At 41.9% G+C, this 21,109-nt stretch overlaps 1 long non-coding RNA gene across 1 annotated transcript in view; it reads right to left on the bottom strand.

Moving 5' to 3' along the window:
- The window catches only part of LOC135968600 (uncharacterized), a 35,506-nt gene extending 14,689 nt beyond the window's left edge, over positions 1–20,817 (bottom strand). The window contains exon 1 of the long non-coding RNA XR_010583516.1: positions 20,680–20,817. This is a non-coding gene — a long non-coding RNA (uncharacterized lncRNA). The remainder of the gene's footprint in view (positions 1–20,679) is intronic.
- Between the last annotated feature and the right edge of the window lie 292 nt (positions 20,818–21,109).

The following is a 21,109-nucleotide window of genomic DNA, read 5'->3' as shown; positions in this document are numbered from 1 at the left end:
TCACGATGGCAAAGATATGGGCCCAACCTAACTGTTCCTCAGTGGATGGGTGGATAAGGAAAACGTGGATCTGTACCGTGAATTACTACTCAGGTATCTAGTCCTCTTCCAAAGAAGTGCCATGGCGGGAGGGAGGGTAACACTGAGAGAGTGGAAGGATCTGACAGGGGTGCACAGGCTCGTTACTCTCCAAGTCCCCATGGGCTCAGAGAAAAACAGGTCAAATCCCAGCACTGTAAGAAACTCCCCTCCCCCAAGTTCCACTGGAACCCATTTCAAATTCTGAGTCTGGCAAATCTCAACTGCCAGAAAGAGTTTATGAAGGAAAGGCAGGGCAGGAGACAGAGCATTTGGTGAGGTTGCAATTGATTTAGGCTGTGTACACAACAAAAGCATCTGATTCCAAGCTCTCGTGAGGGAGTTTCTGACCTGGATCACAGAGACTTGTGTTGATCCAGACATGAGCCCCAGCTAATCCTAGCAGATCATAAAATGGTAGGTAAAATGCCGGTGATGTGAGAAATAGGCACTTCCTGGGGGAAGTGGGTCGGGGCATAGATTTCATCCCATTCTTAAAAGAGATGGTGACCCCAAAGAGCTGAAGATGTGTCTTCTCACTGCTTCTGAACTGGGCTCTAAAGTCAGACAGACCTGGCTCCAACCTCTGCTCTTGCATGTGAAACCTATACAACCAGAGGCACTTATTTGTCCTCCATGAGCCACAGTTTCATAAAAACTATAAAGAGAGGTAACAGTACTGCTACCTCAAGAAACTGCTGTTAGGATCAAAGAAGGCATTGCACGTGAAATGATTCCCCCAGTGCCTGGTGCACGGTAACCTCCAGTTGGCACATGTCTGTGGCAACAGTGCTGGTGGAAGTGGTGGAAGCTGCAGGGCTCTAGCCCTAAGCCTGATCATAACTCAAAAGCCCCTTCTTTCAGGATTGTTGCCTCATCTGTAAAATAGGTACAGTAGTCCCAACCTGCTGCCTCATAGGGATGCTATGATGATGATGAGAAACAGTGGGTAAGGCTAGAACAATGATACATGTAGCCTTTCCCCACCGCACAGTTTATTGGGGTGGTTCCCCCGACCCCATTACCAAGCATGGGGGCTGGGTCAGCCTATGCCAGAGGAGGACTGGTGAGCTGGCAGAGGATCTGTAACCCTGATCACCAGGTGGTTTCCCAGAGCCCATAGCTCCAGATCTTCACCTTTTATACAAGCTCAAGGGTAGCTGGGGGCGGGGAGAATTGCCTTTTAATTTAATAGGGAAAATAATTCACGTGCTTATAATGAAATGCGACAAGCAGAACATAACAAGTAAATACAATACAAACTACGTTGCAAGCCTCTAAGGTAACAGAAAATAACTAGTTTTAGTTGCTTTTTTATCTATTATGAGGAATGTCAAGCATTTGACAACAGAGTATTTAATAAAAAATACTATAATTTGTGTTTAAGCGATAGCAATAGATATTACATTTATTTTATTTCTATCCAAGGAGACAGGTTTGGGATTTCTTAAAGGAATTAGGAAATACAAAGTGAGAGGTTTAATGGGCCTGAGATGCACAGGCCGTGGGCTAGGGCTCCCTGGGGCTTGCATGTGGGGACACAGCCAGCTGGAGGGCTGTGTGACCAGCACGTGCATCCTCAGTGGAGAGCTAAGGGAGAGATGTGACCACATATGCCAGGGAAAATACTGAGGGACCAACTGGGGGCTGTATTGGGTATCTTCACATGTGGTCCCTAGGGGCCCCCAGAAGGTCTCAGTACTGCTGGGGAGAGGGACCATGACACATTTAGAGAGCAAATAAAACTCTAGGCAAATCTCATTAGCAAACCCCAGAAAAGATACAGTGTTGTTCTAGCTTTATGGGTGGTAGTAAAAAATCCACAATGCACATGCCCATCAAAAAGGGATCAGGGGCCGGGCGTGGTGGCTCACGTCTGTAATCTTTGGGAATTTTGGGAGGCTGAGGCAGGTGGATCATAAGGTGAGGAGTTCAAGACCAGCCTGGCTAATATGATGAAACTCCATCTCTACTAAAAATACAAAAATCAACTGGGCATGGTGGTGCGCGCCTGTAGTCCCAGATACTCAGGAGGCTGAGGCAGAAGAATTGCTTGAACCTAGGAGGCGGAGGTTGCAGTGAGCCGAGATCATGCCACTGCACTCCAGTCTGGGCAACAGAGTGAGACTCTGTCTAAAAATAAATAATTAATTAATTATAAAGGAGATCAGGTAAACAAAATTGTATATCCCTCAGAGGATGGGATTTGGTAAATCCTGCACCTGGATTTACAGGTGCAGGTGGGAGTCGACCTCTGTATTAGTTCATTTTCATGCTGCTAATAAAGACATACCCAAGACTGGGTAATTTGTTAAGGAAAGAGGTTTAATGAACTCACAGTTCCACATGGCTGAGGAGGCCTCACAATCATGGTGGAAGGTGAAGGAGGAGCAAAGGCACATCTTACATGGTGGAAGGCAGGAGAGTGTGTGCAGGGGAACTCCCCTTTATAAAACCATCAGATCTCGTGAGACTTACTAGCAAGAGAATAGCACAGGAAAAACCCACCCCCATGATTCAGTTGTCTCCCACCAGGTCTCACCCATGACATGTAGGGATTATGGGAACTACAATTCAATATGAGATTTGGAGGTGGGGACACAGCCAAACCACATCAACCTAAAAAATGCAATGGTGATGGAAAAAAGCAGAAGTGATTTATGTTGATCTAAACACATGCATGTAACCAAACAACATATGTAATTTACAAACGTGTGTGTGTGTGTGTGTGTGTGTGTAAACATAGATTAGAAGGATTTGGAGGAAAAATCACAATAATGCTTCCTTCTGGAAGAAGAGAACGGAAGGGGATCAGGAAGAGATGTGTAGAGGCCTTAAGAGTATAATGAAGCCAGCTTCCTGGATGGGACTCAGAATTCCTTGATTTTCTTTTTAAACATCTGCAAGAAATACAGGAAATTTTGATTTTTGGTTAATTTTGAATGTTGGGCATTTAGATATTTCCCTTCTCTCTGTGTTTTTGGTACTTTTTCCCCAAAAGAGCAAGCAAGGTGAACATTCAGAGAGCAATATGATCAGGGTGACTTCTTGGGGCCAGGAAAGGGTCTGGGAATGGGGTCAGTGACATAGAAGGTTAGGCACCCTGTCTCACCTTAATTTCATTACTACAGACAAGAAGGTTGGATTTAGATGTCTCCAGGGTGCATCTAGCTCTGGTGTGCTCACCTGCATCAACCAGCTGAAAAATCCTTTTGGAGCTTAGGAAGGAGAAGTCAGGCAGAGGAGCTGCTGAAATGATCAGAGCTTGACTCGAAGCCAAGAAAGGCTTGGACAGAGACAGAGAAAGCGTATGGGCAGGACGGTGATGCATGGGTGCCCCAGGAGGAGGGGGCAGCAGTAAGACTGGGTTATGGGAGGGTTAGAGGAGGGCCACCGGGTCATTGAGCAGAGTGAGGATTTGGAGGGTCAGTGTCTCAATGTGTGTACTGGCCAAAACGTGTCTCTAGAGCCTGTGAGAGCTCAGACCCCTTTGAGTGGAGCCAGTATCATGCACCCAGTATCACCACAGTGAAATGTCAGCCCAATGGCCAGATTCCAAGTTTTCAAGAGAAGCCCAAATCCCTTCCTTCTATGAAAGCTTTTAATTTTTAGATGTTAGCTCAACTTATTTTTGTAACCCTTTTGGAGCACAGCACACAGATCTGGGGGCTGCATAGAGCCTCTAGAGATGCTCATGGGTTCTTGGACTCTGAGAACTTTCCATCTGTAGATTTGATAGGAAGAAAGCCCCTAGGTGGTCCCACCCTTCCTGCAACTAAATCTTATGGTGGCTGAGCCACTTCCCACGCATGTGAACTCAGCCAAGTCTTTCAAACTCTCAGAGCCTCAGTTTCCTTAGGGAGTCAAATGGGAATCGTTGGACCTAACTCATGGACTGCTGGGAAGATTAAACAATATCCCATACACATGGGAACATGTTCAGAACATTGTGAAGTGCTGTTCACACACAGAGCATTAATGCCACCATTCGTGTTGGGTGTTGTGAGTTTTTATAAGCAAAGGATCTGCGTCAAATCCATTCAGTATCCTTGTGTCTTAACAACAAATGGTCAAATGTGCCTAACAATTTCTCTTGCGTGGCTCCATGCAGACGATGCTAGCATTTGGGCTCTTTTAAGAAGTTGTTTCTGGTGTGGTCAGACATGACCCTTAATTAAGCGGGAGTTTCCTGGGATTTCCTGCTGGATCTGGTGCCCAATCACCATCAGGTAGCGGCACTGAGAAAGGAGCTCCCTTATCTTGCTCCAAGTCTCATCTCCAGGAGCCCCACTTGGTACTGCTGCACCTGCAGCTGTTCTCAGCTGGCTGGGACCGCACCACAGAAGAGAGATCAACACTGACCTCCCACCTCCCAAGAAGACCACAATGGCGAGAGGCCTGCAAAGGCTGCCACCGGAGAGGCACCCTGGAGGATGTTTGAGGAGAACATGCTCCCTGTCCTCGGGTGAACAGAGGGCATTGTGTGTGAGGGAGACGTAGTTCTGGTATTCCATAGGATCCCAAGTGGGAGGAGTAGGACGCTTGAGTTGCGCAAATCAGAGTTGCATGTATAAAGTGGGCAGTTTTGCAAATGGAGAGCTGCCTCTCACTGGAGGAGTTCCAGGCAAGGCGAGTGGCCCCGGAAGAGGTATCAGTTACCATCTGAAGTGTAATCTGGCCACACACGCTGGGGAAAGGCTCCTTCTAGCGTAGGCTTCCAAGATACTCCGGCAACCAAGCATCACAAGCATCCCTGTGGAGCACAGACTGGGGCCTCTTCTGCAACCCAAGCTGGCTGATCCTCAGAGCAGGACAGACCCCGCCATATCCATGGCCGATCCCATAGCCCACCCCCCACCCCAGGGTCTGTCCAGGTAGCCTGTGGCATAGCCAGAGCAATTAATAACTTTGGCACCTGGATGAGAGGCCCTGGCAGGTTTCTCCCATTCTCCATTTCCCTTCCCAGTCCCTGTGAATAAATTAATCCCCTAATACATAATTAACTTGGAGTTGAAAGGTGAAGTCAAACTTAACCAATTTACTGTTCTGGAGCTGGTTTAGTTCGGATCATGTGATTTTAATTCTTTCCGTATGACCAGGTGATGGTGAAGGAGGCAGGGGGAGAGGAGAATGCACAGATTAATTTCATTCCTTAACCTCCCTAATGTGCCTGCTTGCTTGCATCGTGTTGCAGACAGCAGATCATCACATGATTTATGGGACTGACCGCTGCCTGCATCTCTCAGGCTAATGACACACACACTAGAGTCATTGATTTGTATGAGTAGCCCCCACTCTTCATTTATCACAATTTAATGTAAGAGTTTGCAATGCAGAAAAAAAAATTCACATGGGAAACATGGACCCATAGGCCCCGCCGCTAACCAGTTATGAATCATTTGCTGCCTTTTAATATATAGACTCTTCTATTCTGGAAAATGCCCCGTAAGGTCATATTCTTCTCCTGAACATCCCGACAATTAAAGTCCCCAAGAAGCTGTTTGAAGATGCATGGCCCACCAGCACCTTTGTTAGCTCACGCTCTCTTGTAATGCGTGCTATCGATTTGCGTCTGAACTCTCCGGAACCCTTCATAAGCCATAACCCGCAAAAGTTTCCGAGGGCAGCACTGTGCAAGCTGAGTGTGTGATGCCCAGGAGCTCCGGGCACGAGCCAGCCAGGCCGCATGTGGACATGGGGCCTGGCCCCTTCCCCACACAAGCACTGGGGCCAGCCCAAAGGGGCTTGTAGCTCTGAGGGTCAGATCAACTCCCCCACATTAAGGGCATTTACTTTCTGATTATAAAAAGTGACAAAAGCTAAGAAGTTGGAAGATTTCGACAAGGAACTAAAGACATGATGAGCAACAATACTGGGAGAGCCTGTATTTTTCAAACTGGGGAGAAGGCATCCCGAGCTAACACCTTTGGAACACTCAAAGCCTCAGAACAGCCCAGCACATCTTCCTGGAGGGACACTTTTAGTCCATACATTGGGAAGAAAAATATATAAATGTTAATTAAAATATACATAGCCCTGTTATATAATGAAATGGAAAACACATTTTTTCAAGATGAAACCTAAGCCTTCAAAATAATGCGCTTATTCAGGATCCTTGACTATTCCCAGAGCTGGCTTGACTGTGGAGGGGTGATCTGTGCTCTAGGGTATTAAGGGGGGAAGGTTGGGAAGCATAGTTCTTGTAAACCAGGGTCACAAACAAAGAGGCCTAAAGAGCAAAGCAGGCCAGGTGAGGACCCAAGCAGGCACCACCTAGGAGCCCATCTGCTGCGGTGAGCATGGCTCAGCTCTGGTTGGAGAACTATAGGCCCAGTGTGGCCTCGCTTCCTAATTTTCCAGTGATGTATAAAATCCTGATTTTTTTAAATGAAAAAAAAAAACCCTATATTTTTAAACTAAGGTAGTGGAAAGAACACAGTTTAGCCCAAACTGAATGCTGGAATCCGTGAGCAAGTCGCACCCTGTAGTGTGATCCGCTCATCGCATGCATTCTCCCTTCCTCAGGAAGTACCTCTCATGCCACAGTCAGGAGCAGACTTGTTGCAAGCTGTAAAGATCTTTGGAAAGCAGTATTATTACCCCCAGCAGCAATAGAAAGAGCATTTTCTCGGGCAGGGCACGGTGGCTCTCACCTGTAATCCCAGCACTTTGGGAGGCCAAGGCAGGCGGATCACTTGAGGTCAGGAATTCGAGATCAGCCTGGCCAACATGGTGAAACCCTGTCTCTACTAAAAATACAAAAATTAGCCTGGAGTGGTGATGCATGCCTGGAATCCCAGCTGTTCTGGAGGCTGAGGCAGGAGAATCACTTGAACTCGAGAGGCAGAGGTTGCAGTGAGCTGAGATCGTGCCACTGCACTCCAGCCTGGGCCATAGAGTGAGACCCTGTCTCAAAACAAAAACAAAACAAAAAAATAAAAACAAATAAACAAACAAACAAAAAGCATTTTTGTGGATCCCAGAACAGATTGCAGGTCAGGTTCAATCCCGAGGTTAGGAATCCCAACTTAGAAGCTCTGGGTTTGGAGTAAGGAGAAAATAGTTGTCTATTCATCATATTTTAAAAAAATCAGTGGGTATAAAAGTTTGGTTATGCTAGATGAGTAAATTATGGAGATTTGCTGTACAACATAGCGCCTATGGTTAGCAATATTGTTCACTCAAAATTTGTTAAGAGGGTGGATCTCATGTTAAGGATTCTTATCACAGGTCAGGCACAGTAGCTCATGATGTAATCCCAGCACTGTGGGGGCCAGGGTGGGTGAATCATTTGACCCCAGGAGTTTGAGACCAGCTGGGCCACTTGGAGAGACCCCATCCCTACAAAAACTACAAAAAAAAAATTAGCTGGGCATGGGGGCTCATGCCTGTAGTCCCAGCTAATCAGGAGGCTGGAGTGGGAGGATGGCTTGAGTCTAGGAGACAGAGTCTGCAGTGAGTTGAGATCACGCTCTGCACTCTAACCTGGGCAACAGACCGAGACCCTGTCTCAGAACAAACAAACAAGCAAAGAGTTCTTACCATAAAGAAAAAGGCATCATGGCAACTCCAGGAGATGTTAAGTGCACCTATTATCTTGATTTTGGGGATGATATCACAGGTGTTTGCATATTTCAAACTCATCAAATTGTACACATAAAACATGGGCACAGGGAGGGGAACATCACACACTGCGGTCTGTTGGGAGGTTGGGGGAAAAGAGAGGGAGAGCGTTAGGACAAATACCTAATGCATGTGGGGCTTGAAACCTAGATGATGGGTCGATGGGTGCCGCAAACCACCATGGCACATGTATACCTATGTAACAAACCTGCATGTTCTGCACATGTATCCCAGAACTTAAAGTAAACTTTTTTTAAAGCACTTTTTTTGTGTATTCATTATATTTCAATAAAACTGTAAAAATTGCTATCTAATTATAATATAGTTGATACTATTTTTTAAAAATAAAAGATAATTTATAATAACTGCCCCCCAAAAAAAACAAACAAAAAAATCCAAACACTATCACACTAAGGCTATTTATCACTTCTTGAATGAATTATTTTCTTAAAATAATCATTCTGAAGATGTCATCTGGGTTCATTTAGTATTTTCTTTTTTTTTTTTTTTTTTTTTTTGAGACGGAGTCTCGCTCTGTCACCCAGGCTGGAGTGCAGTGGCCGGATCTCAGCTCACTGCAAGCTCCGCCTCCCGGGTTTACGCCATTCTCCTGCCTCAGCCTCCCGAGTAGCTGGGACTACAGGCGCCCGCCACCTCGCCCGGCTATTTTTTTGTATTTTTTTAGTAGAGACGGGGTTTCACCGTGTTAGCCGGGATCGTCTCTCGATCTCCTGACCTCGTGATCCGCCCATCTCGGCCTCCCATTTGGTATTTTCATACCATCATGTTTATTTTGTAGAAATGTCTACCTATAATCCCCCATTGTTTTTCCAGAAGCACCTCACCCTCAGATTTTAGGGAAAGGGGGAAGTAGAAAGAAATTCTGAAATAATGACCTGGTCTCTGCCTGATAAACTCTGGCACTCTAATAGGTGGGATATACGTACAGAAATCCACACCAGGGATTGCAGGGCCTGTGATGCATCCACCTTTGTACCAAGCCCTGTGCTGCCTCTGGGGTGATGGAGCAGGTGATCTGAAACATCTCGAATGAATGGGAGGCTTCACCCCTGACTGGAGCAGTCAGCTGCTGGGTGCTGAATTATGAATCAGAAAGTGAGGGCAGCACAGTCCTGACCAAAGTGATGTCAGGGATGGAGAAGATGCCCTTTCCAGATGTCCAGCGGGGAGGGTTCACTGGTGGGTAGAGGTGGGTCAGAGAAGGAGCCCAGGGGAAAAACAGCAGTGTCGCTGGCTCCAGGCTGTCACTCTGACTGGTGAGCCCACTCTAGTGCCTCATCTGTTACTGGAGACAGTAATGCCTACCCCGTCCTCCCACCCATGTCTGTCTTGAGGCTTTTGGTAGGATTGGTTTGGTTTTTCATTGATTGGTTTATACATTCATCCATTCATTCATTCAATAAATACATATAGATACTTCCTATGGGCCAGGCCCTGTGCCAGCAACCTGGAGGTAGAGGGCGAACAGGATAAGCAGGATTTTTGTCCTTATGCTCTAGAATGGAGGCAGAGTGTGTATTACTAAGAAAACACATCAGATCATTTCAGACGGAGGGAGTGGAACCTTACAGTGGGCGGTCAGGGAAGTTCTCTAAAGAGGTGACATGTGAATTGAGACCTCAATGGCAAGAAGCGTGTGAGGCCCTGCAAGAAGTGCATTTTTAGTAGAGCTAACGAATGTGCAAAGGCCCTAGGGCAGCAATGAGTCTGACACAATTGGGGAACAGCAATCCATCCAATGTGTCCGGAGCTGAGCTTCGCTCATCTGAAGTCACCCTCAGGGCAGAATGGGATGAGGTAGTCGGGGGCAGGGAGCAGAGAGGCAGCCAGGGACACAGCCAACGCTGACCCCTGTTCACAGCATCTGGGCTTCAGGGGGCAGTTGACAGAGACTAGGTGCTGCCCTCTAGAAATCCACAGGCTGAGGGGAGAGGTGCATCCCAGAGTTGTCAGATGGCAAGATGAGGTCTCTGCAGGATATCTGGGGGACAAGAGGCTCTTGAAGGAAGACGATGAATTTGCAGAGAAGCAGAGGATGGGAACTGCATGTCCAAGACATGGCCTGGAAAGTCTAGGGAACCAAGTCAGCTGTTGGTGTGGCCAGACCTGCAGATGGATGCACAGGAGGGGCTGCGGGTAGGAGAGAAGGCCAGGAGGGAGTGGTAACAGATGAGGCAGAGAAACAGAAGAGTGAGCAGAAGGACTCAAGCCCGATCTGCGAGGCTCCCCATCAGGACTGAGCTAGTAGCCACAGTGGCCCATGGTTTCCAGAGTGGCCAGGCAGAGAGCCCCAAGGATCCTTTATCAGACAGAGGATAGCTACCTAGAGACCTCCTGGACCTCGACTTTCCACCCAGAACAGGAAACTTTAACATCCCCAACAATGCAGACAGCTGGGCCAGCACCACGACAAAAGCCAGGTGAGTACTGGCCCACGGCTGACCCTGGCCTATAGATCTGTGTGTTCTGCAAAAGCAGGTAGGATCTCATTGTCAGCAGCTGTCACACTTGCACTACCTCACCACCACCTCCAGGCCAAAAGCCAGTCTCCAGGCACCTGGGTGGGCTCCTTGAGTGTGCCACTGCTTTTTTTTTTTTTTTTTTTTTTCTGAGATGGAGTCTTGCACTGTCCTTCAGGCTGGAGTGCAGTGGTGTGATCTTGGCTCACTGCAACCTCTGCCTCCTGAGTTCAAGCAATTCTCATGCCTCAGTCTCCTGAGTCACTGGGATCTCAGACATGCACCACCACGACCGACTAATTTTCATATTTTTAGTAGAGATGGGATTTCGCTGTTGGTCAGGTTGGTCTCGAACTCCTGACCTCACGTGATCCACCCGCCTCAGCCTCCCAAAGTGCTGGGATTACAGGCATGAACCACCGTGCCCAGCCTAACCACTACCTTTTCCTAAAACTGTTGCTGTATGCCATCGGCTCATTTCGTCCTATTAATTTGTAAGGTAAACACAGTTATCACTATTTCATGCAAGCAAGCAGGCTCAGAAATGCTAACTGGCTTGTTCCAGGTTTCACAGTTAAAAGGTAATGGAGCTGGTGTTACAGGACTCATGTATTTGGGGTGCGCAAGGCAGTTTTAGGGGCTAGAAAGATACTATGATTTATCCTACGTTTTCCTGAAAGGAGAGCTGGAGCCCAGGGTATGTGGAGGTGGCCCCCTTGGGAGATGGCTCTATGGAACAGGGGTAAGGCACTAAAGGAGATAAAATCATTCTACTCAGTATTTATTCAAAGGAAAGAATATTTGTATGTCAAAGGAATACCTGGATCCCCATATTCACTGCGGCACTATTCACAATTGCAAAAATATGAAATTAACCTAAGTGTCCACTCATGAATGAATGGGTAAAGGAATAGTATTCAGCCAGTAACAATAATGAAATCCTGTTCTTTGCTGCAACGTGGATGGAACTGGAGGTCATTCTGTTAAGTGAAATAAGCCAGGTACAGAAAGACAAATATCACATGTTCTCACTCATATATGGGAGCTAAAAAGTTGATCGCATGGCAGTAGAGGGTAGAATGATAGTCACCAGAGGCTGGGAAGGGTGTGGGGGCTGTGGGCAGGGCAATGAAGAGAGGTCAGTAAATGGGTACAAACATACAGTCAGAAGAAATAAGTTCCAGCATTTGATAGCGCAGTAAGGTGACTATAATTAACAAGAATATATTGTGTGTTTCAAAATAGCTAGAAGAAAAGATTAGCAATGTTCCTAACACAAAGAAATGATAAAGATGCAAGGTGATGGCTGTGCTAATTACCCTGATTTGATCATTACACATTGTATGCCTGTATTAGAGTATCACATGTACCTCATAAATATGTGCAATTATTATGTATCAATAAAAATAAATAAATTCCATTTTAATTTAAAAAAAAAAAGCAGAAAGGAGAGAAGGCTGATTCAAGAGAAGCCCAACCAGATGTCCTGAGGGCAGGAAGCAGGAATGTGGGTTGGGGCCTGGGTGGGGATATTTAGATCAACTTGCACAGTACAGGAGAAAAAGGCTGGCCAGAGACTTAAAGCTGAGGCACAAAGTAGCAAATGACGTAGATTCCATGATGAGAAAATTACCCCTCGACATTTTTCATTCCATCCTGAGGCTCTCTGTTCAGTGATGCCTATCTCAGAGCTGGGGCATGGGACTGAATTTAGCTACAATTTACAAATAATGTTTAATCATTGTATTTATTGAACTGTTGTTTCCTATTTATGTCTAATAATGGGGGCTTCCCATTGGTGATCATTGTAGAATGTTTCTTTTAACAACACAGGTCCAGCATGGTACCTCAGGCCTGTAATCCCAGCGCTTTGGGAGGCTGAGGCTGGAAGATTGCTTGAGCCCAGGAATTCGAGGCTGCAGTGAGCTATGATGGCGCCACTGGACTCCAGCCTGGGCGACAGAGTTAAGACCCTGTCTCAGAACAAAACACTAACAAAAAATACCACACTTGGTTCTGTAAAAGAGGTAAGTGGACGTAATGAAAATATAATTAGTGGGGAGTAGAGGGCCCAGAGATATGGTGGATGTGGTAAAAACAGACCCAGGAACAGCGAGAAAGCAAGTGAAGGCTGTGGCTCCATCCTGCACTCATTGCTCCCTGCAGACACCCTGATCCTGAGTGCAAGCCTGGTCCTGTTTTCCAATCAGGCCGTCTCCTCCAAACAAGGGCTGCTTGTATTAATGATGGTGACAGCAACAACGACTACAGTAATAACAATAAGCATCATAACAGAAATTATCATGTCCGATTGAAGTCTCTTGTTTGCCAAATGCTCTCACATCCATTATGGCATCTGAAGGGGACCTCTGCGTCTGTACCTTCTGCAGAGGCCATTTGGGCCAGGGGAGCCCTGGACAACCAGGCTGGACTCAGTGAACAGCTATGAATTGACTGATTGATTGATTGATTATAAACACTTATAAGAGGCCATGGGCGGAAGGCAGCCTTCCACGAGTTCTGTTTGCTCATTAGAAACTAGTGACTGTAAGGGTACTTTTGCCTTTACCTAATTAATGTACATCTACTGCTCTGGACTGACAGCCTCATGAGGGCAGGGTCTCTTCCTGGTCCCAGTATACAGCAGGGGCTCAGCAAATGCTGAAGCACGAATATTACCGCTTTTAAAGAGGATTTCTTCCTTCCACGATGTCTTGTGAGGAGGCTGAGTGAAGGAGAGGGACTCCGAGCTGCAGGAGTTCCTTCCCTGATAGCCAGGCCCTGGTGCCTGGCAGATTGTCGAGCATGTTAAATGCACCCATGATGACGACAAAGCTCTGGACAGCTTAAATCACTGCCAAAAACTGAGACCTTGGTTGTGTGTCATGATCGTCTTATTATTATTGTCAAGTCACATTGTGAAATAAACTCATTTAACCAGCACGAATTCAGCAAAATGCAGTTGTAGAGGGAGAAGAGCAGAGAAAAATTTTCACATCCCACCCTCCCTTCTCTGATGACATCTCTTTGCTAAATTGTGCACCCTTCATCCGGTCCTTGGAGGTTTGTCCATGGAGGTCACCTCCAAGGAGGCTTTGGTCCTGCCCACAAGCTCCATCAAGTTTGGCATTCTGAACTTGTGGGTGTGGAGGGGCCACTCTGTGGGTCCTGCTTCATCCTGGGTTTCCCTCTGACCTGGAGCCTGTGTGCATGGACACACCACCCAGCCAGTGTAACTCAGAGGCTGGCCCAGGCAATCAGACCCTGTCTCCTCTCCCTTTCCTTCTACAGCCATTGGTGGATCCCATAAAACCTACTGGGGCTGTGCTGCCTCTTTGCACTTGGCCTGGAAACAGAGCCCTCACCCTTCTGGTTTCCCTTCCTTCACTCCTCCCAGCTTTAACTCAGACTGTTTTCCAGTCTGGCAGCCCACACTCCTGGGCCCTTCGTCGTCTCTCTCTCTCCTGAATCTGTCCTTTGAGAATTGCCCCTGCTGTAGGGCCTCGGCTTCTGGAAAGTTACAGTCAGAAAAGGCTCCTTTCTTTGCCTGCTTTCTGCTGCTATATTCTGCCCAGGGCCTATGAGATAGAAATAAAATGAACTGAAGGATACATGAAAAGGAGGAAGAAAAGGGAAGATTGGATAATATTTTAGAATATTATCCCACTACTCTTCTTAGCTATAATGCATTATCTCATTAAGTTTCATTTTTACTCCCATTTTATAGATTAGGAAACCGAGGGTTGGTGGGGCTAAGTGGCTTCCACAGGGTTATGATTAGTGTATTACAGGCCATTATTTACACCCAGGTGTGTCTGAACCCAGAGCTTACTTCACAAGTGCAGTAGCCTATCCATCCCTCCAGAAGAAAGCTAGCAGCTCAGGAGAAGAGGCAGCCAGCTGGGTCAGGAAGTAAGAAAATAAGGTAGCTCTGAAGCCCCCAATCTCCAGCAGGCATCCTACATGGTGTCTGCAGACAAAAACCACTCACCACTTAAGTTCAACACTTGAAGTTTGCAGAAACAAATTTCCTTAGTAACCTAGTCTTTGTGATTTGAGGAGCTCACATAAAGTACAACTGATTTTTAGTTTAATTTCCTTCTTGGAAAAGAATCAGTTATGTCTGTTGGTGTTGACACAGATGGGCATCCTTGTTTTGCTGCTGTGGTTCATTTTGACATCTGCTATTGTTTCCTGGTGTCACAGAGGGCCAGACTATGAGTAGCAAGCAATGAGTTTGCTCAGAGCTGGGAAACTGTTCACTTTTAGCTCTCTACTCCTGACAACCTTTTTCTGGTGTTCGGCCTACAAGGGAGACTGTGTCCCCTTGCTTCATGTGTGCCAGCTATGGTGGGGCATGTATATCATGCTTTATTTTACTTATTCCTCATATCAAGCTTGTTATTTTACAGACAACTTTACCATGACACTGAGGAACAGATATGTAAAGTGATTTGCCTAAGATTACATAGTGAGTAAGTAAAAAAGCCAGGATTTGATCCTGTTCTCTATGATTAGAGGCCAGCCCATTTTCTTAGTTTGGAACTTCACATTAAAAGTTAATAATAAAAGTAATTAAATATATAAGAACAATAGCAAAAAGCAAGGAAAGAAATGCAAGTATACTGTTCTAAGATTCTTATAAAGTATGTTAAGTGGCATGATATTATTTGAAAGTAAATTGATAAGTTAAAAAAGGTATGATGTAAACTTTAGAAAACTAAAATACAAAATGGTAGTGGAAATAAAAGGTAGTTAAAAAAAATAACTAATCCAAAAGAAGACAGAAAAAAAAGAACAAATGGGAAAATTGAAAAACAAACAGCAAGGTGATAAATTTAATCATATTAAAAATTACACTAAATGTAAATGGTTTAAATATTTTGATTAAAAAATGTCAGCTTGGATATAAAAACAAGACTTATCTAAAAGAAATGCATTTTAAATATAGGGCCCAGAGAAGACAAAAGAAAAAGAATGCTGACGTGTTCTTCAACAGATAAGTGAATAAACAAACTGCAGTATAGCTATCCAATGGAATAACCCTACTCAGCAATAAAAAGAAATGGGCTATTGATTTACACAAAATGAAAAAATCTTAAGTGTATTTTGCTAAATGAAAGAAGTCAGACACAAAGTTTACTTATTTTCTGATTCTATTTATATAATATTATAGAAAAGACAAAATTATGGGTACAGAAAACATATCAGGGATTGCCAGGAGTTAGGGAGTGGGGAGGGGTTGACTATAATGAGATACAGAAGAAAATGTTTAGAATGGATGAAACCATTCTGTATGATTCTTGGGTGGTAGATGGTACTGTTTTTGTATATCAAAATCCACATAACTGTACACTACAAAGAAAACTCTACAGTATGTAAATTTCTTTAGGAAGTCAACCAGGGTATCGAAAGATCCCAGGATGGAATGTAGACCTTGACAAATGAATCTAACTCTGTTACAAATATGACATAATGTCACCACTGGGATGAAGAAAAAAGGTGCTGACCTGAGTAAAAACAACAACAAAAAACTATATATAAACACAGTACCTTAGGCAGTAAATTTGTTTCTCACAGGGATATAATTTAGCAATTATGAAACTACTGTACATATAAAAATTAGTAATTTATAAAAAAAAGGAAGCCAAGTTTCTCACTGTTAGAGAAAGAAATTACAAATAAACAAGGGGTTGGGAAAAGGGACAAATGTTCAAATAATTTTATACAATAAACATTGTATATATGTGTATATACAGGTATATCTATTTATATATGCATATTTAAATATAAAATTATAGGTATGTGGGTGTATGTGTATACACACACCTATAACTCTACAACTTTACATATAAATACTCCCTCCCCTCCAGGAAGTATAACTTAATTCCTTAATTCTGGGAACTTGGTGACTCACTTTCAATGAATACAGTATGAAAAAAACATAGTAACTTTACAGTGAAGAGACCTGGCAGACTTAACAAAACGATCAAAGTTAACATCTGTAGTGTCATTTTTATCATTTCCACCCCTAAAAGATGTGATGAGGACACTTCATGTTCTATAATCCCAGTATAAGAGAATATGTCCGACAAACCCAAATTGAGAAACAGTCTACAAAATACCTGGCTAGTACTTTTTAGATGCATAAAGGCAATGACAAACAATAAAAATACCGAGAAATCTTCATGAACCAGAGGAGACTAAGGAGACATGATAACTAAATACACATGTGGACTCTTGGATAGAATCCTGGAACATGAAAGGAAATTAGTAGCAAACCTGGGGAAATCCAAGTAAAGAATGTGCTTTAGTTCATGATAATTCACCAATGTTAATTTCTTAATGTTGACAAATGTACCATAGTTGTTTAAGATGTTAACATTAGGGAGAGATGAGTGACAGTTATGCAGGGAATCTCAGTACTATCTTTGCAGTCTTCTGTAAATCCAAAATTATTCAAAAATTTTAAGTAAAAGGATGAAAAAATCTACACCATATAAACACTAATCAAAACTAAGCTGGGGGTAGCTATATTAGTATCAGAGAAATATATTTCAAAGAAAAGAAAATTGCCAGTGATAATGAAGTACATTTCATAAGGATAAAGGGATCAATTTATCAAGAAGTTATAACACACCTAAATGCTAAATGCATATACACTTCATAAAGCTTTAAATTACATTAAAACAAAAACTGAAAGAACTGAAAAGAGAAATGGAAAAATCAGCGATCATTTTTCGAGATTACAACATTCATCTCTCAGTAACTGAAAGAATATACAGACAAAAAGCAACAAAGATACGGAAGATCTGAATACCACAATCACAGTGGTGTGCTAGAACTAGCTTGCACTGGCTAGTGAAAGCAATTTGTATACTTCTCTTCCCAACTCCACATTTGGTGACAGCACATTGTTAGCTTAAAATCAGCCATGATAAGAATGCATATACCACAGAAGGTATCAAATATTATATATCAGGACTTTTTCTTTCCAGATATTCAGTTAAGCATTTACCAGAACACCACTGTCCATTAACCAAAACTGAGTGACATTTAGGGACATTTAGAGAAAACCCTAAAATAGTAGAATGCACATTTTTTCAAGTCTATATGGGTCATTCACTAAGGTAGCTCATATTCTGGGTCACAAAACAAGTTTAAATAAAGTTTTAAAACTTTAAGAAATAAGAAGTATATTCTCTGACCATAATGGAAATAACCCAGAAATCAATAACAGAAAGGTATCTGGAAAAACCACAAACATTTGAAAATTAAAAACATACTTCTAAAAATGCATTAGTGAAAAAAGAAATCACAGGAAAAATAATACAACATATGACCTGGAAATAGTATGAACTGAATTTTAAAAAATCAAAACGTGTGGGTTATAGATAAAGTGATAATTAAGGAAGTTTGCTATATTTAAAGCTTACATTAGAAAGGAGAAAAAACTAAACTCAGTGATTGAATTTTTACTTGAAGAAATTAGAAAACAAAGAGCCACTGAAACCCAAAGTGAACAGAAAGAAAGAACATAATAAAGATTGGATGTTAATAAAATAGAAAAGAGATAACTGAGTAAATCTATGAAAACAAAATTTGGTTCTTCAAAGTATCAATAAATGAAGAAATTTTTACAAAGACTAATTAATAGAAAAGAAGGGGAAAAAGGAACACAGCAATTACCAATATTAGGAGTTAAAGAACAGACATCACTACATATCCCACAGACACTGAAAAGATAATGAGACATGAGAAATAACTTTGCATCAGCAAATTCAATAACTTGTAAGAAATTGTCAAATTTCTTGAGAGATACAAATTATCAAAGCACACTTAAGGAGTAAATAACCAGAATAGCCTTTTATCTATTAAAGAAATTGAATTCATTATTTGAAAACTTTTGACAAAGAAAATCTCAGGCCTAGTTTACTTGAATGATGAATTCTAATGTCTATTTATAAAATAAACAGTATCAGTTCTACACAAACACTCTAGAAATTACAGGAGAAGAAATATATCCTCAATCATTTTACATAGCCAGCCTTAATCTGATATGAAAATAACACAAAGACATTACTATAAAACAGAACTACACATTAACGCTTCTTATAAATATTCATCCAAAAACCCCTAACACATTTTAACAAATTAAATCCAGAAAAATACAAATAAAATAATATATCATGACTAAATGGGCTTATCTAAGGAACGGCAGACTAGTTTAACATTCAAAAGTTAATCAGTGCAATTTACCTTATTAATAAACTAAAAACCACAAACATTTACAATAAATTCTGCTGTAACACTTGTTTTGAAATGTGAATTTATTTCAATGCAATTCACATGTTAAGAACAATTTGAATTTTGTGTTTTCTCATGCACAATTTTGCTATCAAGAAAAACTAGATGAATGCAAAAAACTGCACTGAGCTGAAATCAGCTATATAGTAATATGTGGAAAACAGTAGTACCATTTTTATTAGGTTCTCATCTTTTCTTTTTTTGTGTGTGTCACTGATAAAGTTTTTTAGTGTGGTGCCTGTCACCCCAATTTTTCCATAGGCACTGAGGTTTTTCTTGCAAGATTTTAAATAGTATAGCAGGAACTAATTGCAATAGTAGATACTGAAAAAGCACTGGACAAAATTGAGCAGCAATTCGTGAATAAAAACTGTTAGCAAACTAAGAATATAGGGAATTTCTTCAACTAGATTAAGAGTATCTGTGAAAAACCTACAGCTAAGTTCATATTTAATGATGAAAGATTAAATCTTACCCTAAGATTGGGAAAAAGGCAAGGAAGCCTGCTTTTACCACTTTGATTAAAATTTACAGTAGAGGTCCTGTATAGGACAATAAGTCAAGAAAAACAAATAAAAGACACACAGATTATGTGATAATCTATGGAGGAAATCCAAGAAATCTATAAAATAAGATAGAATTAATAAGTTGATTTAGCAATGTAGCAGAATATATGGTCTAGACGTAAAAATATACAACATGGGAGAGTGGGGATCATTAATGGGTACAAAAATTAGTCAGAAACAATGAATAAGACCTAGTATTTGATAGCACAACAGTGTGACTACAGTAAACAAAACTTTGATTGTACATTTAAAAATAACTGAAAAATATAAGTGGATTGTTTGTAACACAAAGGATAAATACTTGAGGGAATGGATACACCATTTTCTGTGATGTGATGATTATGAACTGCATACCTGTATCAAAATATCTCATGTACTCCATAAATAACCACACCTACTATGTACCCACAAAAATTAAAAATTAAAAAAGTATTAAAAATTAAAATGTGTGACAAATTTTTATAAAGCAAATTTTTAAAATCCCTTTTGTAATAGTATCAAAAATATTAAACAGGAATAAAATAAGCAATGTGCAAGACATATTCTGAAAACTACAAATTATTACTGAGATAAAATAGAAAAAACTTACATACATTGAGACGTATAGCATGCTGAAATAACCATATATGCACATGGAAAATATAAACCTCATTTCTTAGCTCACATTATACATAAAACTTAACATTTCTAGAAGAAAATAGATTAAAAAAATCCTGTGATCTTGGCCTAGGTAAAAATTGCTTACATAAGACACCAAAAAACACAAACCATAAAAGATTAAAACTAATAAATGACTTATCAAAATTAGAACTTTTAGTCTTTGAAAGACATAGCTAAGAAAATGAAAAGAGAAGCCACAAACTATGAGAATATATTTGCTAGAAATATTTGAAAAAGGAGATATACCCAGAATGTATAAGGAACTGGCACAACTCAAATATAAGAAGATAATCGATATAAATGGGCAAAAGATTTGAACTGGGCTTTCACCAAAGAAAATATTATGGATGTCAATTAGGGACATGAACAACATCATTAGTTTCTAAGGAAATGCAAATACTACCACAATGAGACACTGCTATACATACACAAGAATGGTAAAATTAGAAAGACTGACAATACCAAGTGTTGGTGAGGATGTGGAGCAATTGGAATGTTAAACATTACTGGCAGGAATACAGCCACTTTAAAAAATAGAAAGTTTCCTATAATGTAAATATCTATTTATCATATGGGCCAAAAATCTCACTCCTAGATATTTGTCTAAGATAAGTGAGAACATGATAACACAAAAACTTATACCTAAATGTTCACAGCAGCTTTATTCAGAATGGCCTTAAGTTGGAAACTACTCACATGTCTACAACTGGAGCATTGACAAACCATTTTATGGTATATCCCTACAGTGGAATACTACTCTGCAATATAAAGAAAAACACACAGCAAATCAAACACACTACAAAATCAAACTGATCAAACACACAACAAAATGCCTAACTCTTAAAAGCATCATGCCAAGTAAAAGAAGCCAGACATAAGAAAGAAGCTAGTACATATTATATAATTACACTTAGGCGAAATTCTAGAAAAAGAAAAACTATAGTAACTGAGTGATCAATACTCACTAGAAGCTGTAGGAGACTGAAAGCAAAGGGCCAGGGGCATGAAAAAACTTTTTGGGGTGATGCATTCTAAATCCTGATTATTGTGGTGGTTCTGAGGTAGGAGGTAGGACTCAACTCCGAAGGTGGGGCTTGAACACTGGACCAAATTGAGAACTAGCTGAAACAGGGGAGGGGTGGAAGCAGCTTTCCTTGAGACGTGCCTACCATTGTGCCATGTCAGGTTGCCATTGTCATGGCAACACTCCATGGGAACATCCTGCCCCTTTCCATGGCAATGACCCAGTGACCTGGAAGTTGCCACTCTTTTCCTAGAAATTTCTGCATAATCTGCCACTTAATTTGCATGTAATTAAAAGTGGGTATAAATGTGTCTGCAGAGGTGCCTCTGAGTTGCACCTCTAGGCACACGGTCTGTGGGGTGGCCCTGCTT

Source organism: Macaca fascicularis, chromosome 19 (genome assembly GCF_037993035.2).
Source record: "Macaca fascicularis isolate 582-1 chromosome 19, T2T-MFA8v1.1".
Classification (NCBI taxonomy): Eukaryota; Metazoa; Chordata; class Mammalia; order Primates; family Cercopithecidae; genus Macaca; species Macaca fascicularis.
This window is presented reverse-complemented; position numbering and strand designations above follow the sequence as displayed.